Here is a 20,800-nt window from a genome sequence, read left to right as displayed (position 1 = left end):
TATCCAGATACCCAAATGCTACAGTATTCCTTCAACTCTCTATCAACTCCATCTTATTTTTTCCTTCTTTTCACAAGTTTTGAAGTAACATAAGCACTTGCTTTCCACCTTCTCAGTTCTGCTCTACCCCTTCATTTTAATGGGTGATAAGAGGTGCATTTACTTTGCTCTAGGTAGCTCATATACAACATTCACTGCATTATATTACAACCAGGCTTTGTTTCCATCTCATACACACACACAAAATTACTTCATTTCCAACTACAAAACGACTGTTACTGACAAGTCAAATGCAAGTAAGTTATGTTCTTGCTTGTCGCAGTGAGCCTATGGCGCAAACTGCACCAATTTCATCATGACATAAACTGCTTAAAAAACATTTTGCACCACATGCATATCCGCAAATGTGTGTAAGCTCAGGTTCAAGGGGACCGGTGAATGAATGAATAAGCCTTAGGAAGCTAAAAAAAAAGTAGAATTACTGTGAAATAGAAACAAAACCTTACCAAAATAAAGACAGTCCTTTCTCAAGAGCACATATGTGAGACCAAAATCTGCTTATGGATAACGTTCAGTACTATAATGGCCCAACCTCTGTATGGCAACAAGCTTAGGTTCCCCTTGTGTAACTTAGGTCGAGACGCTACCCTCAAGGCCTCTCCAAGTCAATGGTGGTGGCCCCCCTGCAGATATCCTGTGTGTGAGGAGGGTTCCTGTGATGATACATAGGAAGTTTCAACTGGTCCAACAATATTCATACTCAATTGTGTTCATGTCAGCAGTTACCACACCATTCCATTTGGTTCTGGAAGAGGTTTCTGTGTAGTAGGCATGTTGTTATTCTGAAGGATGAACCCATCACTAAAATATTGACAGTAAGGCTGGAAAATAGGTTTCGCAAACCTTTTCCAATACTGGACAGCTCTCACAATACCCTAATACAGACAAGAGGCATCCAACATCCACACAGGATACTGGACCAAAACATAACTGATCTACGTCCCTAGTGAACATGATGAACTGTATGCCCGAGATGTCCGGACTCTTCTTTGACAATCTTCAGATGTCAGACAAATCCTGCACTAGCTGGTGATGAGAAGCTGATGCCCATGACCTTTGTTCCATTCTGGGTATTTTCTTTGCCAATCTTGCAGATTGTAGAGTTATTTGTAATGGACACCTAGAGGCCAAATTTATTGTGTGGAGATGGTTGTGTACTCTTTGGGTTGACACAATCCTCCCAATTACCACCAAAAAGGCAGTGTCCAAATGTATTGTGCTCTCCTTGGGGTACCCATGACTAGTGATGTGGGCCGAGCAAATGCCCAGTGAGCAGGACATTTATAAACGGGCATTTGCTGAGGAATTTGCCCAAAGCAGTTTTAAATGCCCGAAACCTAGGCATCTATATATAAAAAAAACTACTTTTTAAAGTTTTTAATACTAGAATGTATGATTTACCTATTGATGTAAGAGATGAAATGATACTCCTGATATTAGAAATTAGTAATGTTTACATTAAACATACACATGTCATTCATTGCCTTTATTACTAAGAATGAAAGGAAATAAGAGGGAAGCATATTATTTTTTTTTTTTTTTTTGTTGCTAGCATTCCAACTTGAGTACCAAGGTTCAAATGGCTCTGAGCACTATGGGACTTAACTTCTGAGGTCATCAGTCCTCTAGAACTCAGAACTACTTAAACGTAACTAACCTAAGGACATCACACACATTCATGCCCGAGGCAGGATTCGAACCTGCAACGATAGCGGGCTGTACCAAGGAAGGGCACTGATAGCTGCTTGTGATTTGCAATGTTCTTTTTATTGTTACAAGTTCTACTCTTCACACACCAACAGATTAAACAGCTGGGGTGTGTTTCTTGATAATAAATGTATTCTTAAATGTTAAACAGTTTTCAGAGAAAAAAACATTCTTTATTGTCAGATGTAGTAACATTTGAGACAGACTATAGTTTTCTATTCTACTCTTTTATTTATCTACTTCAATGACTGCACAGCTGTGAAGATAAAATGAGAACATTAACATGAAATAGATTTAATAACAAAGAATTGATGCTGAAGACACTGGAATTGTTCGATTCTGATATTAGTCAATCCCTAGAGAATATGCAATTCTTGGACCTGTGGAATCGGAACCGGCACATGCCTCATCCCAAATTAAAATCATTATGGATAAACTTTTTATCTCTAATGCTTTTGCAGTAGTATAGCATACTACCTAAAAGGTACCTGTTCAATATAAACTACAATTTAATTCAAGAATTACTTTTAAACTTGAGTTTTCTTTTCTATTTTTATTATATGCTTCCCCCGAGAATTGGCCTCATAAAAATGAATAGTTACGTAGTCCAATGTATTTTCCCCAATAACTCTTCCCTACCTCTCAAGCAGCTTTTTCAACTTGAATACCTAACCACTATGGAAGCAGTGTTGCAAAACACATTTTCCAATACAAAATATCAGTTACAAAAAAAATTCTCATGTATTTCTTATCATTTAATCTTTAAAATGCATAAATCCCTGGGCATTTAGCCCAACCTATAAATGCCCAGGCATTTTACATCACTACCCATGACTCATACTGTGCAGGTCACAAACAGCTAGCATTAGCGACTGTGGGTGACCACTTCAAGGCTGATATTCAGTGTCTTGTGTCTCACTATAATGGATGAGTGTTTGAATGGCATTGCTGTAGTTGCACTGGCCAGACAGGCACCTTCCCTTATTGATGAAACTTATTGCCAAAAGTAACAATTTGCACACAGTCCTAGCTTGAGCTGACAATACTGAACAGCTAACACAAGTCGAATTGTATGAAAAAGCAAGCAGTCCTCTATCTTCATATCATACATACTGCTTGCTGTAAAAAGCCATTATGAAGTGGAAAAATTTTTACAAGCTACACTGTCCGATTCATGATTGGAGACCGATATGCACCACAGAACTGCACTTAGAATCCAGATTTACTTTCATCTCAGCTGCACAGGTGGTTGTATATTTTGATTTCCTGTAGCCAAAAGAATATTGAGAAAGAGGTTCTCCGCAGGGGAGAGAAAAAAATCTCATCCTGAGCAAGTCGTGGGGAAGGTGCAAAGCCTTTTCTGAGTTATTTTTAACAGAATGTACTTTATGGACTTACCGGAAGCAAAACATATTAGCAAATACAACCCACGATACTGATCTGCCAATAATTATTAAAATACAAAGTTTTTATTTCACTAAAATTTTACAGCACACATTATGCTTGAGACTGAACTTTTATGTACCACAAGACAAAAAAACATGGAATTTCTGGAATAATATGTTACACTTATTGTCTCTCACAAACAAATTATCACAAAATATTTAATTTCATGTACAACATTCTTCTCCAAACTTTATTGTAATAAACACATCAAATTTCTGTTGATGTAAATTTCATTTTGTACAATTACAATTCTAGTCTTTCCATTCAGTGGTTGAAATCAAAGTTATTCATGGTGTGACAACCTTCTCTCCCACTGGCTGTACAGCAAAATGGGTTGTCCTCAATATGTGATGATGTAAATAAATGATCGCAATAAAATGTTGACTTACAAATTTAACTCACTGAATATCCTTTCAATCAAGTAGTGTTGGCATATTATGATTTTGTTGTGTATATTTTTTTCAACTGCAAATTGATTCTGAATATTGAAAATATCAGTTTTTTAAAGGAATTATTATTCTTTACAGTCTTCTGGTGTAAAAGCAGAGTGGAGAAAGTGTGATTTATCAGGTTTTCCAAATGTGACTCATAATCAGGTACATGTTTTGACAAGAGAAGCTCAGTATTCAGTTACAATACAGCCATGTTGCTATTAACTTTTTTCAAGTTAATAATTTTATAAAATTAATGTCATACATTTTTGAAAGTGTAACATGGATACAGAATTAGAAAGTGGATATTATTTCATGTGTTGCATAAATGTATTTTGCTTAGACTATAGGCCTCTTTCATGTAAGTGAACTATGGGACAAATAAATAAAGGCCGGTACTCAGTCTGGCATACGTACAGGGAGACTAGTAAAAAATGATCATACTATTTCTATAGTGGCTATGTGGAACAAGATTTCAGGGCTATGACTTTCTTTTGAAGCCACAAAAAACAGATATAAGACATCCACAAAGATATTTATACAAACATGTTGTATTTCACCCTGTTTCAAAACTGAGCACTGTATACTTTTGTAGAAACGTGTACCTAGTTCATAAGCATTTTGTAAGAAGGAACATTTTTCAATATAGTCTATACTTTCTCCAAATTTAATATATATGGGGGAGAGAAAAAAGCTATGGAATACAAAAATAAAGAACAGTACTGACTAATTGATATCTTCCACTCCTACTCAGCAGATTATTAGTAAAGAAATTCCTGAATACTTTTGATGACACTCAATTTTAACAATTTCTATTATCTAAGAACTGTAAAGTTTTTGGTCAACGATATATTCAACATTCATAATGTAACAGTGAATGTGATAGTTGGAGGAAAATCTTTTCACAGTTCATAAAAAAATGTTTTCACATAATGAAATCCTAAATAAACTAGTACTTACATAATATACACAATTTGTGTGTTTATGTGCATTTTTGCTGATGCGGCAATTAGTACCCCCAGTTTTGTTCTCAGTATCATTAGAAAGTTGGGAAGACACACAATTTTCTTATAGCACAGAAGAAGTGGACTCCGAATCAAGTCAAATAACTTCACTCGCAAATGGGTCACTGCATTAGCTGATTAGTCTGCAAGTTGTAATATGTTGTTGCCCTGAAAGTCCGGTTGCATAGATGAAACGGAAATATGATTTATCTGTAAATAAAAAATGGAATTAGCTGCATTTAAAAAATTCTTCCAGATCCATATATACTAGTTTGGAATGTTACCCACAAATAACTGGCACTTGTCAATAAATTAGTTGCAGTCTGCCTCAAACATTTCTATTCAACTGTGGATGTCCAAGTGCTGTGGCTCTATTTTTATGTTTCTAGCTATACTATTTTAGTCTGGAAATAAGCCATATTATGTTTGTAGTCCATCAAATCCTTTATAAGAAATTATGAACAATAACAAATATTAACTTAATGCTACAAAACCAGGGGTAATTTTCTTAAAGTAAAGCTGTGTTGTCTAACAAGCCTTGCTATTTAAATGGCAGATATTTTTACACCAAAATCTAGAACATAGGAGTGAATGTTAGAGTTGTATAACCAACTTCCTGTGAAGCATTACTGCACTGTTCCACTAAATGCTTTGGCAGATGCTGAAAAATAATGCTTTAAAGAGTACCTTTCCAAATATATAATGGCATTTTCATATAATGACATTGTATAGAAGGTATGTTTCCCCATTTATTGGCATTTACAGGCATTCAACACAATGATAATTAATTATAATTATCTAGCACACAACTTACAATAAATCAATGTGACTCCACAGCTACTATTTTCAAGGCTCATGCTCTTTTTATCTGGTTTTTTAAACCATCGACCAGAGTAGCTACATGAATTTTTCAAGGTGGCAGTCACAGAATAAAGTTATCTGAGTGACAGCTTACCATTTTACTTTAAAATTGCCAATTTGAGTCCCACTGTTCTGTCCTATCACATCACAGCCTCTTAATCCTTCAGTAGTTGTTCCAACCATATTCACTTACCAACACACCGGCTAATTTCTATTTACTTAGGTTTGTCCGGCGAACACTAAGTGCAGGGCATGACACGAATGCAACAACTTGTCAACTGTTCTTTCCTGATGATAAATTCTTCTCATTTTGACAGCCGAGTCAATGCGTTGTTCTCCAGCAACGTTTCAGCAAGTTTCTTACTTGCCATCTTCAGGCGAAGTGTCGGGTTCACGTCTCGTCCGGGTCTTTATAGCCGCTGGACCACGGGCATCTCTGCATCTTTGGTGCGGGTCAGGCCAATCAGGCGCGAGTGGAATCGGCGCGGCAGCGCATGGTGGTGGTGGTGGGGGGGGGGGGGGGGGGGGGCGGCGAGCCATGGGCGCCGGGTCCTGGCATCTCGTCTCGGTGCGGCCTGTTTATTCCATACGCCGCCACCGACCTACCTCCATCGGAGCACTCTCGTCTCATTCTTAATAATGTTGTATTCCACGCGCTGCTGAGTTGGAAGCCACTGTCCCGATTGACCAGGTTGTCACTAACCCGTATCTCCACTCCCAAGATACACAAGAGGGAGGTACCATTACGACCGATAGTAGACACGATCAACTCTCCCACCTATGGTATAGCCAAACACCTGGCGCTACTACTTAAGCCTCTTGTGGGTAAATGTCCCCACCACATCAAGAATTCTACGGAGTTTGACAAAAATGATATTATGGTCAGCTTTGACGCTATATCCCTTTTCACAAGGGTACCGTTAGAGGACTCCCTGAAAGTACTGGAAAATCATTTCGATGAAGACACAGTGGAATTATTCCACCATGCACTCACGACCACATATTTCCAGTGTGGCGGCAGGTTTTACCAACAGATGGATGGAGTCGCTATGGGATCATTATCAAGAATGAGACGAGAGCACTCCGATGGAGGTAGCTCCCCCCCCACCATGCGCTGCCGCGCTGATTCCGCTCTCACCTGATTGGCCTGACCCGCACCAAAGATGCAGAGATGCCCGTGGTCCAGTGGCTATAAAGACCCAGACAAGACGTGAACCCGACACTTCGCCTGAAGATGGCAAGTTTGCAAGTAAGAAACTTGCTGAAACGTTGCTGAAGAACAAGGCATTGACTCGGCTGTCAACCAGAGAAGAATTTATCATCAAGATTCGCCGAGAAAGCCTGCATTCTCTTTTGGTCTTTCCTATTCCACATATAGCAACATATTGTAATGCTGATGTTAAAGTGTAATCACTTTCTTAATTGTGAGTACCCATGGAGCAACCAAAAGATATGCAGTTTCATACTCTTTCAATGCATACATCACATTTTATTCAAATTTCCAGAAATGATACTTCCGCTGTTATAGGAGAGTCATGAAAGATTTATGTCCATAACTTCAAAAATATTGATGCTAGGAAGCTGAAACCTGGTTTAAGTTCCAGTATGATATGTAACACTTTAATGTTTTGAAGTCTGTCTGATTTTACTAAAATTACTAAAAACAGACAATGGTGTGAATATCAAGGAGAAGGAATGGGTTCTAGAAGAAGAACAGTACACTACATAAAAGCACTAAGAGATTTTAGTAACAAAGTATGAAATCAGTATTGTCCTTCAAAAAAAGCTAAGGTATTGCACATGCCAACAATTAAAATACATGTTTATTACCCATACTGACGCAAGTCAATAATTTTATTTCACGTAGATTACAAATAAACTGTTTTCTAAAGAAACTAAAAGTGCTTCTAGATTACGCCATACATGAAATCCCTTATACACAGTGAGGCACCCAAGTCATAACATTTCTTGTGTCTTCCCAAGCATAATGGATACAAAGATGCTATTTGGAAAGTGAATTGCAAGGACAGGGGCTACTTGAATACATCACATTTCATGGTTGCGCTATTTTTTATTACAGAGACTTGAGGCCATCTTTGGTTTTTTTTTTTTATTTTTTTTTTTTTATTTTTTTTTTTTTTTTTTTTTTAATGGAACCCTATGTTAAATTTTAGCGTAGCATGATGGGATTGGACTTTTAGCTGTTAGTGACATTCGGCTAAGGGGTGAGAAAGAAGAGGAAGTGGGACAATACAAGGTCTACCTGTCAGGAGTCAAAGCAGGAATAGCACAATGGGGTGTAGGGCTTTTACATTAGGAAAGAAATGGAACCCTGCGTAGTTGCAATAAGGTATGTAAACGAACGACTGATGTGAATAGATTTGACAGTGTCTAGCAAGAAAATTAGGATTGTGTCAGTAAATTCGCAGGATTGTGTCAGTACATTCGCATTGTGCAGGGACAGATCAAGATAAGATGGATAGTTTTCATGACGCACTCAGTGATATAGTTGGCGATTTTAATACCAGGATTGGAAATCGAACAGAAGGGTATGAAAAGGTTACAGGTAAATTTGGAGAGGGTATGGAGGCCAAAAGGAACGGGAAACAACTCTTGGATTTCTGTGCCAGTATGGGCTTAGTAATCGCAAACTCCTTTTTTAAACATAACATTCAGCAGTATACTTGGGAAGGCAGGGGAACCACATCAGGAATTCAGGAAGGCTTTGAGGGACACGTGTATTCAGGGGATTCTTTGATGACACAGATCATTATTTAATCTGCAGTGAAATTGGGATTGTGAGGCCGAAAGTGCAGGAGGTCAGGTCCATATGTAGGAGGATAAGAGTGGAGAAACTTCAGGATTAGGATATCAGGCACAAGTACATAACAGTGATCTCAGAAAGGTTCCAGTTACTTGAATATAGTCAATTACAGTCATTGGAAAATGAATGGACAAGGTACAGGGACACTGTACTAGAAATGGCTAAAGAATGTCTTGGAACAGTAGTGTGTAAAGGTAGGATGAAGCAAACAGCTTGGTGGAATGTCACAGTCAAGGCAGCCTGTAAAAGGAAAAAGGAGGTGCATCAAAAATGACTACATACTAGAACTCAGGTAGACAGAGAAAGTTATGTTGAAGAAAGAAACAAAGCCAAACAGATAATTGCAGCATCCAAGAAGAAATCTTGGGAAGACTTTGGAAACAGGTTGGAGACTTTGGGTCAAGCTGTTGGAAAACCATTCTGGAGTGTAATTAGCAGTCTTCGAAAGGGAGGTAAGAAGGAAATGACAAGTATTTTGGACAGGTCAGGAAAACAGTTGGTGAATCCTGTTGATTCCTTGGGCAGATGGAGGGAATATTTTGATGAGCTGCTCAATGTAGATGAAAATATGATCAGTAATGTTTCAGATTTCGATGTACAATGGTATAGGAATGATGATGGAAATAGGATCACATTTGAGGAAGTGGAAAAAATGGTCAATAGATTGCAGTGCAATAAAGCAGCTGGGGTGGATGAAATTAAGTCAGAACTCATCAAATACAGTAGAATGTCAGGTCTTAAATTTCTAGACATGATAATTAAAATGGCGTGGGGGTCGGGATAGGTTCCATCAGACTGGATAAAAGCAGTAATCACACCAATCTTTAAACATGGAAACAGAAAAGATTGTAACAACTACGGAGGTATCTCTTTAATCAGAGTTGGGGTAAAATCTCAGGTATTGTTGAAAGGAAAGTGTGAGTATTAGTTGAGGACAAACTGGATGAAAATCAGTGTGGGTTTAGGCCTCTTAGAGGTTGTCAGGACCAGATCTTTAGCTTACGGCAAATAATGGAGAGATGTTATGAGTGGAACAGGGAATTGTATCTATGCTTTATAGATCTAGAAAAGGCATATGACCGGGCTCCCAGGAGGAAGTTATTGTCTGTTCTACGAGATTATGGAATAGGAGGCAAACTTTTGCAAGCAATTAAAGGTCTTTACATGGATAGTCAGGCAGCAGTTAGAGTTGACGGTAAATTGAGTTCATGGTTCAGAGTAGTTTCAGGGGTAAGACAAGGCTGCAACCTGTCTCCACTGTTGTTCATATTATTTATGGATCATATGTTGAGAACAATAGATTGGCTGGGTGAGGTTAAGATATGTGACCACCAAATAAGCAGTCTCGCATATGCGAATGACTTAGTTGTGATAGCAGATTCGATTGAAAGTTTTCAAAGTAATATCACAGAGCTAGATCAGAAATGTAAGGACTATGGTATGAAGATTAGCATCTACAAACCGAACGTTTCTCACGGGATGGAAACATAGTGAAAGAACTGGAAGTGAGGTGTAGCAAAGCTAATGCAGTGAGTGCTCAGCTACGATCTACTCTCTTCTGCAAGAAGGAAGTCAGTACCAAGACTAAGTTATCTGTGCACCGTTCAATCTTTCGACCAACTTTGTTGTATGGGAGTGAAAGCTGGGTGGATCAGGTTACCTTATCAATAAGCTTGAGGTTCCGAGTATGAAAGTAGAAAGGATGATTGCAGGTACTAGTAGATGGGAACAATGGCAGGAGGGTGTCCACAATGAGGCAATCAAAGAAAAACTGGGAATGAACTCAATAGATGTAGCCGTCAGGGCGAACAGGCTTAGATGGTGGGGTCATGTTACACGCACGGGAGAAGCAAGGTTACACAAGAGACTCATGGGTTCAGCAGCAGAGGGTAGGAGGAGTCGGGGTAGACCAAGGAGAAGGTACCTGGATTCGGTTAAGAATGATTTTGAAGTAATAGGTTTAACATCAGAAGAGGCACCAATGTTAACACTGAATAGGGGATCATGGAGGAATTTTGTAAGGGGGACTATGCTTCAGACTGAGCGCTGAAAGGCATAATCAGTCTTAAATGATGGTGATGATTATGGGCTTAAAAAGACAGTTTCAAATATGTGTATATCATAATATTTAGGCAAAAAGTTTTTGTGACACAGTTATGTTCCCGTATCGTATTTGTCCTTCGAAGTGGCGTTGTCCGATGCGACCTTTCCTAGTGACCACTGAGGAACTTAACAGGGAAGGCATTGCTTTCCTGCTTCTCGATAACACCACAAGGTGATGCACGAGGTAGCTGGAGAGAGGGCTATAAATATGCTGCTGGGGTAATGAGACACTGCATTTTCGTCACAGTTTCTTGGAGCGGACATGTACATCAACGAAGAAAAGTTTGATATGCTTCTAGTGTATGGTGAAAGCAGAAGAAATGTTGTTAGAGCAATAAAGCGATATAGAGAGAGATGTATCCTGATCGTGAGCATCCCATGTGCCAGCTTCTTGCACATATTTGCAAGCAAGTACTTGATCATGGAACGCCATACAGAGGACAAGGCAGAAAACTCAACCGGTGAAGTACATGAAGAAGACATTCTAGTGTTGTCGCATAACGACCCTAGTGTTTTGCCTCAGAATGTGGTATAAGACAGAGAAGTGTTCTACGCGTATTGCACTGGCATAGATTTCACCCGTTTCACCTCTCATTTCATCAAGCACTCTCCGGTATGGATTTTGAACGACGGCAGGAATTTTGCTGGTTTGCTCTGCAGCACCTACATTTTTTCAATGGATGATTTTTACTGATGAAGCGACTTTCACCAACCACGGTGAATTTGCATAATATGCATTATTGGTCAATAGAGAACCCTCACTGACTTCAACAGGTACAGCATCAGCAACTGTGGAATGTTAATGTGTGCTGCGGCATCGTTGGAAATGTCGTTGTGGGGCCGTATGTCATTCTGGGTACACTAAATGGCAACAACTATGCACAGTTCCTGCGAAACGTTCTGCCCATTTTGCCGGAAGAGGTAACACTAACTACGCATCCTTGCATGTGGTTCCAACATGACGACTGTTTGATCACTCTTCCCGTGTGGCTACAGAGCTATTCAATGAAAATTTCCCAGATTGTTGGATAGGACAATGTGCTGAAGTGAAGTGGCCAGCCCCGTCTCCTGATTTCACCCCTCCTGATTTTTTCCTGTGGTGAGGAATCAAATATAAATTGTATGTTCAAACATCAACTCCGCCAGACGATATGAAACAATGTATCATTGAAGCCTGCACTAATATCTTACATGACATCCTCGCAGCTATTCACAAATCATTCGAACGGCGACTAAAAATGTGCATTGCAGCAGAGGGGAAGCATTTTGAGCAAACGCTCCAGTAATGTTTTGTATCATGTACAGTATGTATTTTGCATATTTGTGTGTATTTGCTTTGCATTGTGATCAATAGTAAATATTTTCAAATAAACAACAAATACGTATGAAATAACTGACCAATAAGGGTCTCCTAATTTACATTTGTATTTCTATTACTCAAAATGTATTAACATCTTGTAGTATTTTAATACTTTATGTTGTCTACTCTTTTGGCATCACAGTTGCCAATAACTGAATAATATTTGCGCAACATCATCAGTTAATTTTTGTGCAAAATATTGCAGTATGTATTACTATTGTTGGGTAAATGGGCATGTTTGCACAACATTTAGCATGTACTCTACGCAGCAGGAAAGGTCACATTGGCCATTGCCACTTTGAAGGACGAACACAATGCAAGAACATATCTGTGTCTCAAAACCTATTCACCAAAATATTATGATATACACATATTTGAAACCATCTTTTAAAGCCCATCATCTTATGCTTTTTAATAGTAATAATTTAAAGGGAAGAAGAAGAAGAAGAAGATGGTCTTACCCTGTATAGTTATACTGAGGGATCTAAATACTGATACATTAAAAGGTAGTTGTCCTACACGAAATTTCTGTGATCTGATCTGTGCCTACAATCTCGAACTAACATTCTTCCGAATTGGCAAACAGTGTACGTAATAAATACTGCAATCTCAGATCATTTTGGATAATGTTAAAATATCAAGAATAAATGTTTGCTGAGAAAAAAAACACTGTTGCAATTTAGACAGCTGAAGCTGGAAACTATAAGCACATTACAAAGATTACTTAAGGAAAGATGACTGAAGGCAAATACTCTCAGTAAACAACGCAAAGGAGAGTCGAGACTAGTTTTGCTCAGCATAAAGACTGCTTGCCATACAGTACCTGTACAGTATCCAGAAATCTAAATGTGGGAAATACTAAGAGGTGATGTCAGGAATATTTTTATGTTATGATGAAGTTGTGGAAAAATTCATAAAAGGTATCAACAGTTCCCAAAAATCAAGAAATATGGATAACGTCTCCATTGTCAGAAATGTATTTTTCTGCTGCTAGCAACTGAATCTGAGGTAGTAAAAATAATACATATTCTAAACCACCGAAAACACAGGTCTTGATGGAATGTCTCATGTGATAACATAATAGTGGTGATAAGAAAAATTCTGCAATCTGTAGGCCAATTACTACCACATCTGTCTTATCTAAAATAGTGGAAATTGTCTTTAAAGGTAGAATATAACATTTTATAGACAATAAAAAAAATACTCCATGTGTTGTATAAATAAAACGGAAATTTATTTTATTCTCAGAATTTTGGAGAACATTCTCAGGTTTCACGAATAACATGAGCTGTAGAATGTGCTTCACTGGAGAATGTCCTCAGCCTGAGTAAGAGGATGGGGAAAGTTGCTAACTGCAAAGAACAGTCGCCGATTTCATACGAATAAAGCTAGAGATGTTTTTCATAAGCAGAGAATATTCTTCATTGTTGGAAGTAAACTCCGTAGCATTCTTCGACCTGGGTATCTTTTGTTAAGTTTTACCAAAGGTTTTTTTTTTTTTCAGTAAAAAAAGATATATATAGCCCAAAGAAATAATGAAGAAAGAGACTGTAGAAATTCATACAAGCTTAACAACAAAAACATTATTTGGCTGACAAATTGCTTCCTTCCTGAAAGTCAGTCAAGTATAGAAGGCACCCCTTCAAATGAAACATTTGCCAATGTCGATGATTCATGGCCTGGGTCTGTATATGATGCAATAATATGTATGTCAGATACCAAGGAAAAAACCAGTCTAATGCTTTAATTTTACAAGATGTCGGGTATGGCACTGCGGCATGGCTAATGAGGCCATTCCCGAATCTATAAACATCTGATGAGAAGGCCTACGACGTATTTCAGCATAGCCCCTATATTGCAAAATTCAGTGAAGATGGTTATTTCATTAAATAACTATACTGACAGTGACACTTCAAACATCTGACATAGCAACGAGAGTTTCCCATTAACACGATACAAATGAAGCACAGACAGATTCAACTCCAAGTTAGTACAGCGTAGTTTACAATTTTAAGTAGATACATAACAAAAGTATATTGTTGTAAGTTTTGCAATTTTAATCAGAAGACCTCATCAGTAACTAATTCCAAATGATTTTTTTACCAAGGAAAATAGCCATTCAACCATACATTTTGAGAAGTTATTTTATTTTCACAACCAGTTCAGCATTCCAATGTGCTATCTTCAGGCCCCATATGCACTTCTTGTATTGTCAACCAGATGTATCGATATTAGCATCCTGGAGCTATCAATATCTGTATACTGTGAATTCAATATCTGAGGCCTTCCTTTTAAGACTTGACTACATCAGTTGTTCTCAAGTCTTCAAAGAATGGACTCAGTAAACAAATTCATGAGATCCAATTGCTGATGGCCCCAGTATGCTAATATTGATATGCTGAAACTGGTTGTCAAAATAAAATAAAATAATTAACTTCTCAAAACATATGGGTGTTTGGCCATTGTCCATCATCCGCAATGGATTAACAGAAATTCGAAATGAAGTTTATCTCGGGAATTCAGTCTGCATCACACAAAATCGATACTTCTGCAATATTCAGGTACTGTTTCTTTGTATACCAGTTGCCCTATTTAAGATATGTTTTCTCACAGCATAATTCTTAAAAATGATATATTCTTAAGATTTCTTTGCATAATATGTTCACCTAAATTCAATAACAAAAAGTTTACTGCACGTCGAAAATTCAGTCACATCATCAGATGTATTTTTGTAAAGTGTCCATATATTATCTTAAGAATTTGTTGCCACACACAAAACTATAACTGAAACATAGTGAACTCTTCTGGACCACATGAGTGCCAATTTCATATTTGTCAGCTGACCTGTTTGAGTGAGCTCAATGCAATGTAAGAATACACACTAAGAACTTTCTCAAGGAGGGGAAATACTGAGAAATATTGCAAATATACAATGTATGTACTTTTTGGTGATGTAGGAACGATTTTGCTGTTATTTGCTCTTTTTTTTTCTTTTTAGGCAGACATGGTGTTACAAAGTGAGGCCATTAAAGTGTAAAATAGCGAAAATGTGAAAGTGTAAATTTTGAAAATACGAACATGACCATGTGAATTTATGTGGACATCACAATGTGATTAATCGTGTTTTTATCTTGTCCAGTATGTTAAAGAAATCTTGGATTGTTGTTAAGTATTATCTAAGGGCGGTTAAATTAAAAATAAAGGAAGAAAGATTAAGGTTGAAAGTCCTACTGACATATTAGAGATGGAACACACAATAGTTCATGGGTGGGTAAGGGAATAGACTGTGCCCTTTCAAAGGAACCTTACCGCCATTTGCCCGGAGCAATTTAGGGAAATCTTGGAATGCCCAGGCGCAGATTTGAGCCACTGTTCTCCCAAATACAAGTCCAGTATGCTAATCATTGTTCCACTTCACTCAGAATATGATTAAATGAAGTTCTGACTGAATATGATATGCCCGTGTTATGTTATAGAGGTATTTATAAATATAATTGAACTGCATCTTCATATTGGAAATTGTCTACATATGAATGAATGATGAATAAATAAATAAACAAACAAATATAGTGAGTAGTCCCGTGTTGTACACAGTTCAAGATGGATATGAGGAATGATTTCTTGAGCAAACTCTTGCAACTGCTTGTGTGTCGCTATTTGATTTTTAACGGCTTTTGTACACTTGTGCACAATAATCATATCCTGTATCTGTATTGCAACCATCATTATGGAGACTTAGGTTGAGAATTTTTTTATTTTTTTATATTGTGCTTCACGGCCATCAGAAAAATAGAATATCTTTTTTACATTAAAAAGCGACAGGGATTAGCCCTCACATTCTGTGAAGACCTCTGTGAGACTCATGGCATTTCTGGAGGACTGCCCATCACTACAAATCTGATGACTACAAATGCGATGACCAGGGGTGGCTATGTTGAATGGAAGGGACTTCTTGGAATGGACTGGGTGGCAGCTGTCGAAGTGGATTTGGTGTACGTGGTTGGTAAGTTTGATGTGGACGGAGGTACAGATATGGCTATCCTTGAGGTGGAGGGCAACATCAAGGAACGTGGTTTGTTGGCTTGAGAAGGACCAGGGAAGCAAATAGGGGAAAAAGTGTCAAGGTTCTTATGGAACCTTTGGTCCAGATCACAAAGGTGTAAGCAATGAACATGAACCAGGTAAGGTGTTTGGGATTCTGGGTGGTTAGGAAGGGTTCCCCAGTGGCCCATGAATAGATAGGCATAGGATGGTGCTAAACAGGAGAGAACTTGTAGGTTTGGAGTTAGCAGAATGTTGGGAAAGGTCTGTTCATTAGTGGCAAGATCATGAGCATTGGGAACAGGGAGGTGGCATTGACAGTGATGAGCATGGTGCTGGGTGGCAAAAGAACAGGAAACTGTGAGAGTTGATGGAAAAATGGTTTGTGTCTTTTATATAGGAGGGCAGGTTACGTGTAATAGGCTGAAGCTGTTGATTTCAGGAATGGCATCACTGTGGCTGGGTTTGTATTTGGATCTGTGAGACAGCTTGTGAGTTCTTCTGCCATGTCATCCTTGCAGTTCATAACCAAAGTGGTGGAGCCTTTCTTGGCAGGTGGTTTTACAAGATCAAGATCAACTTTCAGGTGGTGGGCTGCAGTTTTTTTTAAGGTTTGTTTCCATGTTGAGGGATTTGGGGAACATACAACATACCCTTTGACCCTGTAACATCTCTGGCATCAACCTTCACCAGTCCCTGTCTTCTACCTACCTATCCCCCTCCCTGTTCCCACTACAGCCCAACACACTTACTGGATTTCCCCTCACCTCCCCGTATATAGTCTCTCAACTCTGCATGTAACAGCCCATCCTGCCCCTATCAAATCTCTGCAAGCTCCCATGGGCAGCACAGTATCTTCTTCCTCCAGCCCTACCCTGGTATCCCTCTCCATCCCCAATCCATGTCACCTGCTTATCCCCAACACCCACCCCACGAAATTCTGAAAAACGAAAAACTTGAGATGTTTACAAGATTAAATTAATACCCCATTGTAGTGCCACTAGGTTATTATGGTACAAAGATTTCATTAAAACTCACTGATTTCATATGGAATGACCCATTGGTGACTTGGGCAAAATTTTGTTTGCTTGCTGTGTGTATACCAAATTTCTATGAACATCTGTACATAAAGCATGCTATTAAACTAATTCTGGTGAACTGTAATTTGAAATCATTCAAATTATCTTTGGAATGAGAAAAACTGTTGATAACTTGTATTCACATGACATCAGGCACTTGCGACACTTGGCAAACCAATATACTAGAAATCGGCTTATGTGCTAAGTGGACATAGTCAGAGACACTGTTGTTGAAAAGGAGGCACACTAGTGAACACATAATGCAAGTGTGATGTGGCACAAAATTGGGAAACTTCAAAGTAATACAAGGACCTATTATCCAAATAACTTTCTTATTATTGTTACTTTAAAAAATTCAGATACTTCGGTCTGATGATTTAAACATAGGCACTCAGAATATGAGAATGTGACTCTCAAAAAACGTGTGAATGTGGGTTCACACTGAATCATTGTATGTTGACTGCAGCTAAAGCGTACTTACACTGTCGGCAGCTCTTGCACTGCATAGTGAAGCTGGCAATTTGTTGCTTGTGGTTCAGCCAGCTGGTAGCCAGTGTGAATTTCTGAATGTAATGATTTCTTTTTGATGAAAATACAAAATGATTACATTTGTTTTCGCAACAGCTCATGCAATGGAAAAACTGCTGATACTGTAAGTGCACTCACAGAGTGTTACTGAGACAGATAGGTGATACTGCTCAGCAGTATTTGAACAGTTGCTACAGGCAGATAATGGCGCATCTGCTACGGGCCATATCTCACAAACTAAATTCCGCGCCGTCATGACGTCACACACCACAACAGCCTTACGTCATGGGTCAAAGCCGACGGGTGGGATTGGACGCTTTGGTCGACCCAGGGGTGGTGACAGACATGAACCATACCCAGAGGCCCAGGTTAGGTTGCGAGTTTTCAAAATGCTATCACTTTTTTAAAATAAAACTAGACCAGCATAAAGATCTGTTTGACTAAAAGTGTTACCCAAATATCCTGAGATTGAGAAGTAATGGCTGAATTTCTCTACAATAATCTCAAGATATAGGCAATGAAAAGGTTGGCCAATTTATAAGCCTAAAAGCCTGCCTCTTAAAAATAAAGCATATACGACTTAGGAAATAATACACACTTAAGAGATCTCTCAGCATGCTCTCAATAACCATTTGACAGCAGAATATAACCTTGAATAAGTGATGTAGATGTGTTAGTGAATCAATGTGACATGTAAAAGAGATTATATGGTAGGTTTGCTCTCCAGAAAAAAAAGAAAGAAAAAAAAACAATGCAGAATTAACTTCAATACGCGAGGTGCTTCATCTGACACTGAAAATCGCCCCCGTTTTGTGTATGAATGGTGTTTCTTTCTGGATGACATCAAGGAGAGCACTGACATTAATGCAATAAAATTTGTTAGTTAACTTTAGGCAGATGGCCACCAAAGACCTAGCTCAGAAGCCATAGAACACAGGAACACCAAATATTTAATGAAAAAAGTTGTATAACAACATTTTACAAATCTTTAGTCCAATTCACTAGGACATTACTCAAATAAGAGGCACAAGTTTCAAACAAGAGCTGGATTCCAATATATCAAACAGCAGATGATCATACAAAGTAAATATGAGTCAGTAGGGGATATTTTTAGGATATCAAGATCAAGCTTCTATGAGACGTATTTAGAGACATTTTACCACCTGCTATATGGACATTTTGTAATCAGCAAAACAGCAAAATTTATAGTACAAAAATTCTACCTCGTATACACGTGCAGCACTAGTCTTCTTACAGGGAGAAGTGGAACTGTGAGGGGGGTGGGGAGGGCAGGGAGAAGTGTTACACTACTACATCCACAACCAATGACACATGTATTAAGTACCTTCCATAAAATAAACGCTAAATATATAATATGTACCAAACAAACAATTAAAGTGGCAGATATTACTGTGACTAACAACTAATTTACAAGCTTACTAACTTTGGTGTTTTAATGATGCTACTGCAATGCAGACATGTCACGTTCTATTTGCCACCCGGAAGCACTTGACTTTTGATTGAAGTTTAATGGTTTGGACAGTTATAACCAACGGAAAATCTCTTTTACATCCACGATGTAGGCATATTTGCAATAATAGAGACCCATCTGCATTTTTTAAAAGGTGTTATTAATATTTTTGGCCACACGAAAGTGATTGCAAACCATCGAACATTCAAGCCATATGATTACAGTTTTTTGAACAAACACTGAATACTTCAGAACTGTACGACTTTCATATTTTACCACAATGTCGTAGTTATTTTACACACTATTTTACGTTACAGTCGTTTAAAAAAGCATAATTTCAACAGCGTCAAATATGGGCTTCAATGGACCACTGCGTTTAGTGGTTCGGCCCGAATACTCGATAAATCCAATCTCGAGTCTAGGTGGTCGTCAATTTCACCCACAATGGCCACATTGTCTCCGCGGATGATGTGAAGTCCGAGAACGACTTGCTCAACGCCTTGCACATTGCTATATACCCTTTCGTGACTTTCATCCAATATAAGATTAATTGTCTGGTCGAAACCTTTCAAGGTTCCCACAAAATTACGCCCATCGGCTGTTATTACTGACACTGTACGATTTAAATAACCTTCAAGGCCTGAAGCCATTTTCAATGCACAAGTTTAGGCAAATTCAGAACACAAATAACTTGTCACAATTCAACAAAATGTCACAAGCCAGAACACCACAACAGATACATGCACGTTTGTAGACCACATGCGTAAACAAATACCAGACTACAAGACAGATGTTTAGCATCTCTGAAAAAGAATTGCAAAGTTCTTAATCGAAATCGAGGTATGGTCGATTCGAACTGTAATGAAGTTAATTAGAGTGTGTTTTATATAACATATTGAAGGTTTCACTCGTTTCAATGTATTTATCAAAAAGAAAAACGATAACAACATAAGGGCCGGTTTCCGCGTACTTTAGACGTAGGTTTACATCCAAATTTAAGACATTTCTTTAAGTATTATGTAAAGAATTTAGGTTGTTATCGTTAGACGTATATTTAGTAGTACCGTATCTACTCGGGTAATTAAAGGTTTTAAGTTCTATCTTTTATATCCTTTCAAAACGCGTAAAGTGTGTATAGCGCATACACGATCTTAAGCCTAATTTTTCGGGTATACAAGTATAGATTTTTAACGTTAGTTTAACTGCATTACGTTACTATATTAATAGTATACACGTATGTTAGTGTGCCACATAACTTTAGTGGCTTTTGAGATCTGAAGTTAATAGAGTAGTTTAATTATTGTTATTGCATAGATAAATTTCGTAAAAAATATTGTTAAAAACCACGAGCGAGAAGTGTTTGAGATGCCGTAGGAAAGTCAGTTCTGGGGTTCTGTGCAGCTGTTGTGGCAGATGGTTACATTTGGGTGAATATAGTGACATGTGAATCGGGGAAGTAAATGGGTCTCTTCCATGGTATTACAGATTATGTTCAAGGGTAGAAAAATAGCGGAGCAGAAAGGGAAAATTAGAGCCCTTCAGGCTGAACTGACAGTGCTAGGGAAGAACTGATGAGGTTAAGGGGGGAGGAGGGTGGAGACAGGTGGGAAGTGGTAACAAGGAACAGGGGCCACAGAAAGAGAACAGTATCAGACTGTTTCATCATTGGCACAAACAATAGATTTCCCTTGCTACCTCAGTCAGCTAATGAAGAGGCTCAAGTAGATGTAAGTGCAGTTAGCACTCAACAGACTTTCACTAGGAAACCAACTGTTGCAAAAAAAGTAGAAAGTAGGAGGAAAGTTCTGCTGTTAGGTAGTAGCCATGGAAGAGGTGTGGGCCAGATTTTGCAGGAAAAATTTGGTGGCAGGTACAGGTCACAAAT

The 20,800-nt window shown here is 38.3% G+C and overlaps 1 long non-coding RNA gene across 1 annotated transcript; it reads right to left on the bottom strand.

Annotated features, from left to right (window-relative positions):
- Positions 1-2,521: 2,521 nt before the first annotated feature.
- Positions 2,522-19,739, bottom strand: LOC126272563 (uncharacterized). Its single transcript, XR_007549240.1, has 2 exons — positions 18,889-19,739; positions 2,522-4,858 (listed from the first exon to the last, which is right to left on the bottom strand). It is a non-coding gene; the product is annotated as an uncharacterized LOC126272563 (long non-coding RNA).
- Between the last annotated feature and the right edge of the window lie 1,061 nt (positions 19,740-20,800).

This window comes from Schistocerca gregaria, chromosome 5 (genome assembly GCF_023897955.1).
Source record: "Schistocerca gregaria isolate iqSchGreg1 chromosome 5, iqSchGreg1.2, whole genome shotgun sequence".
Taxonomy (NCBI): domain Eukaryota; kingdom Metazoa; phylum Arthropoda; class Insecta; order Orthoptera; family Acrididae; genus Schistocerca; species Schistocerca gregaria.
The sequence above is the reverse complement of the archived record's forward strand: the minus strand, read 5'-3'. Positions and strand labels throughout refer to the sequence as shown.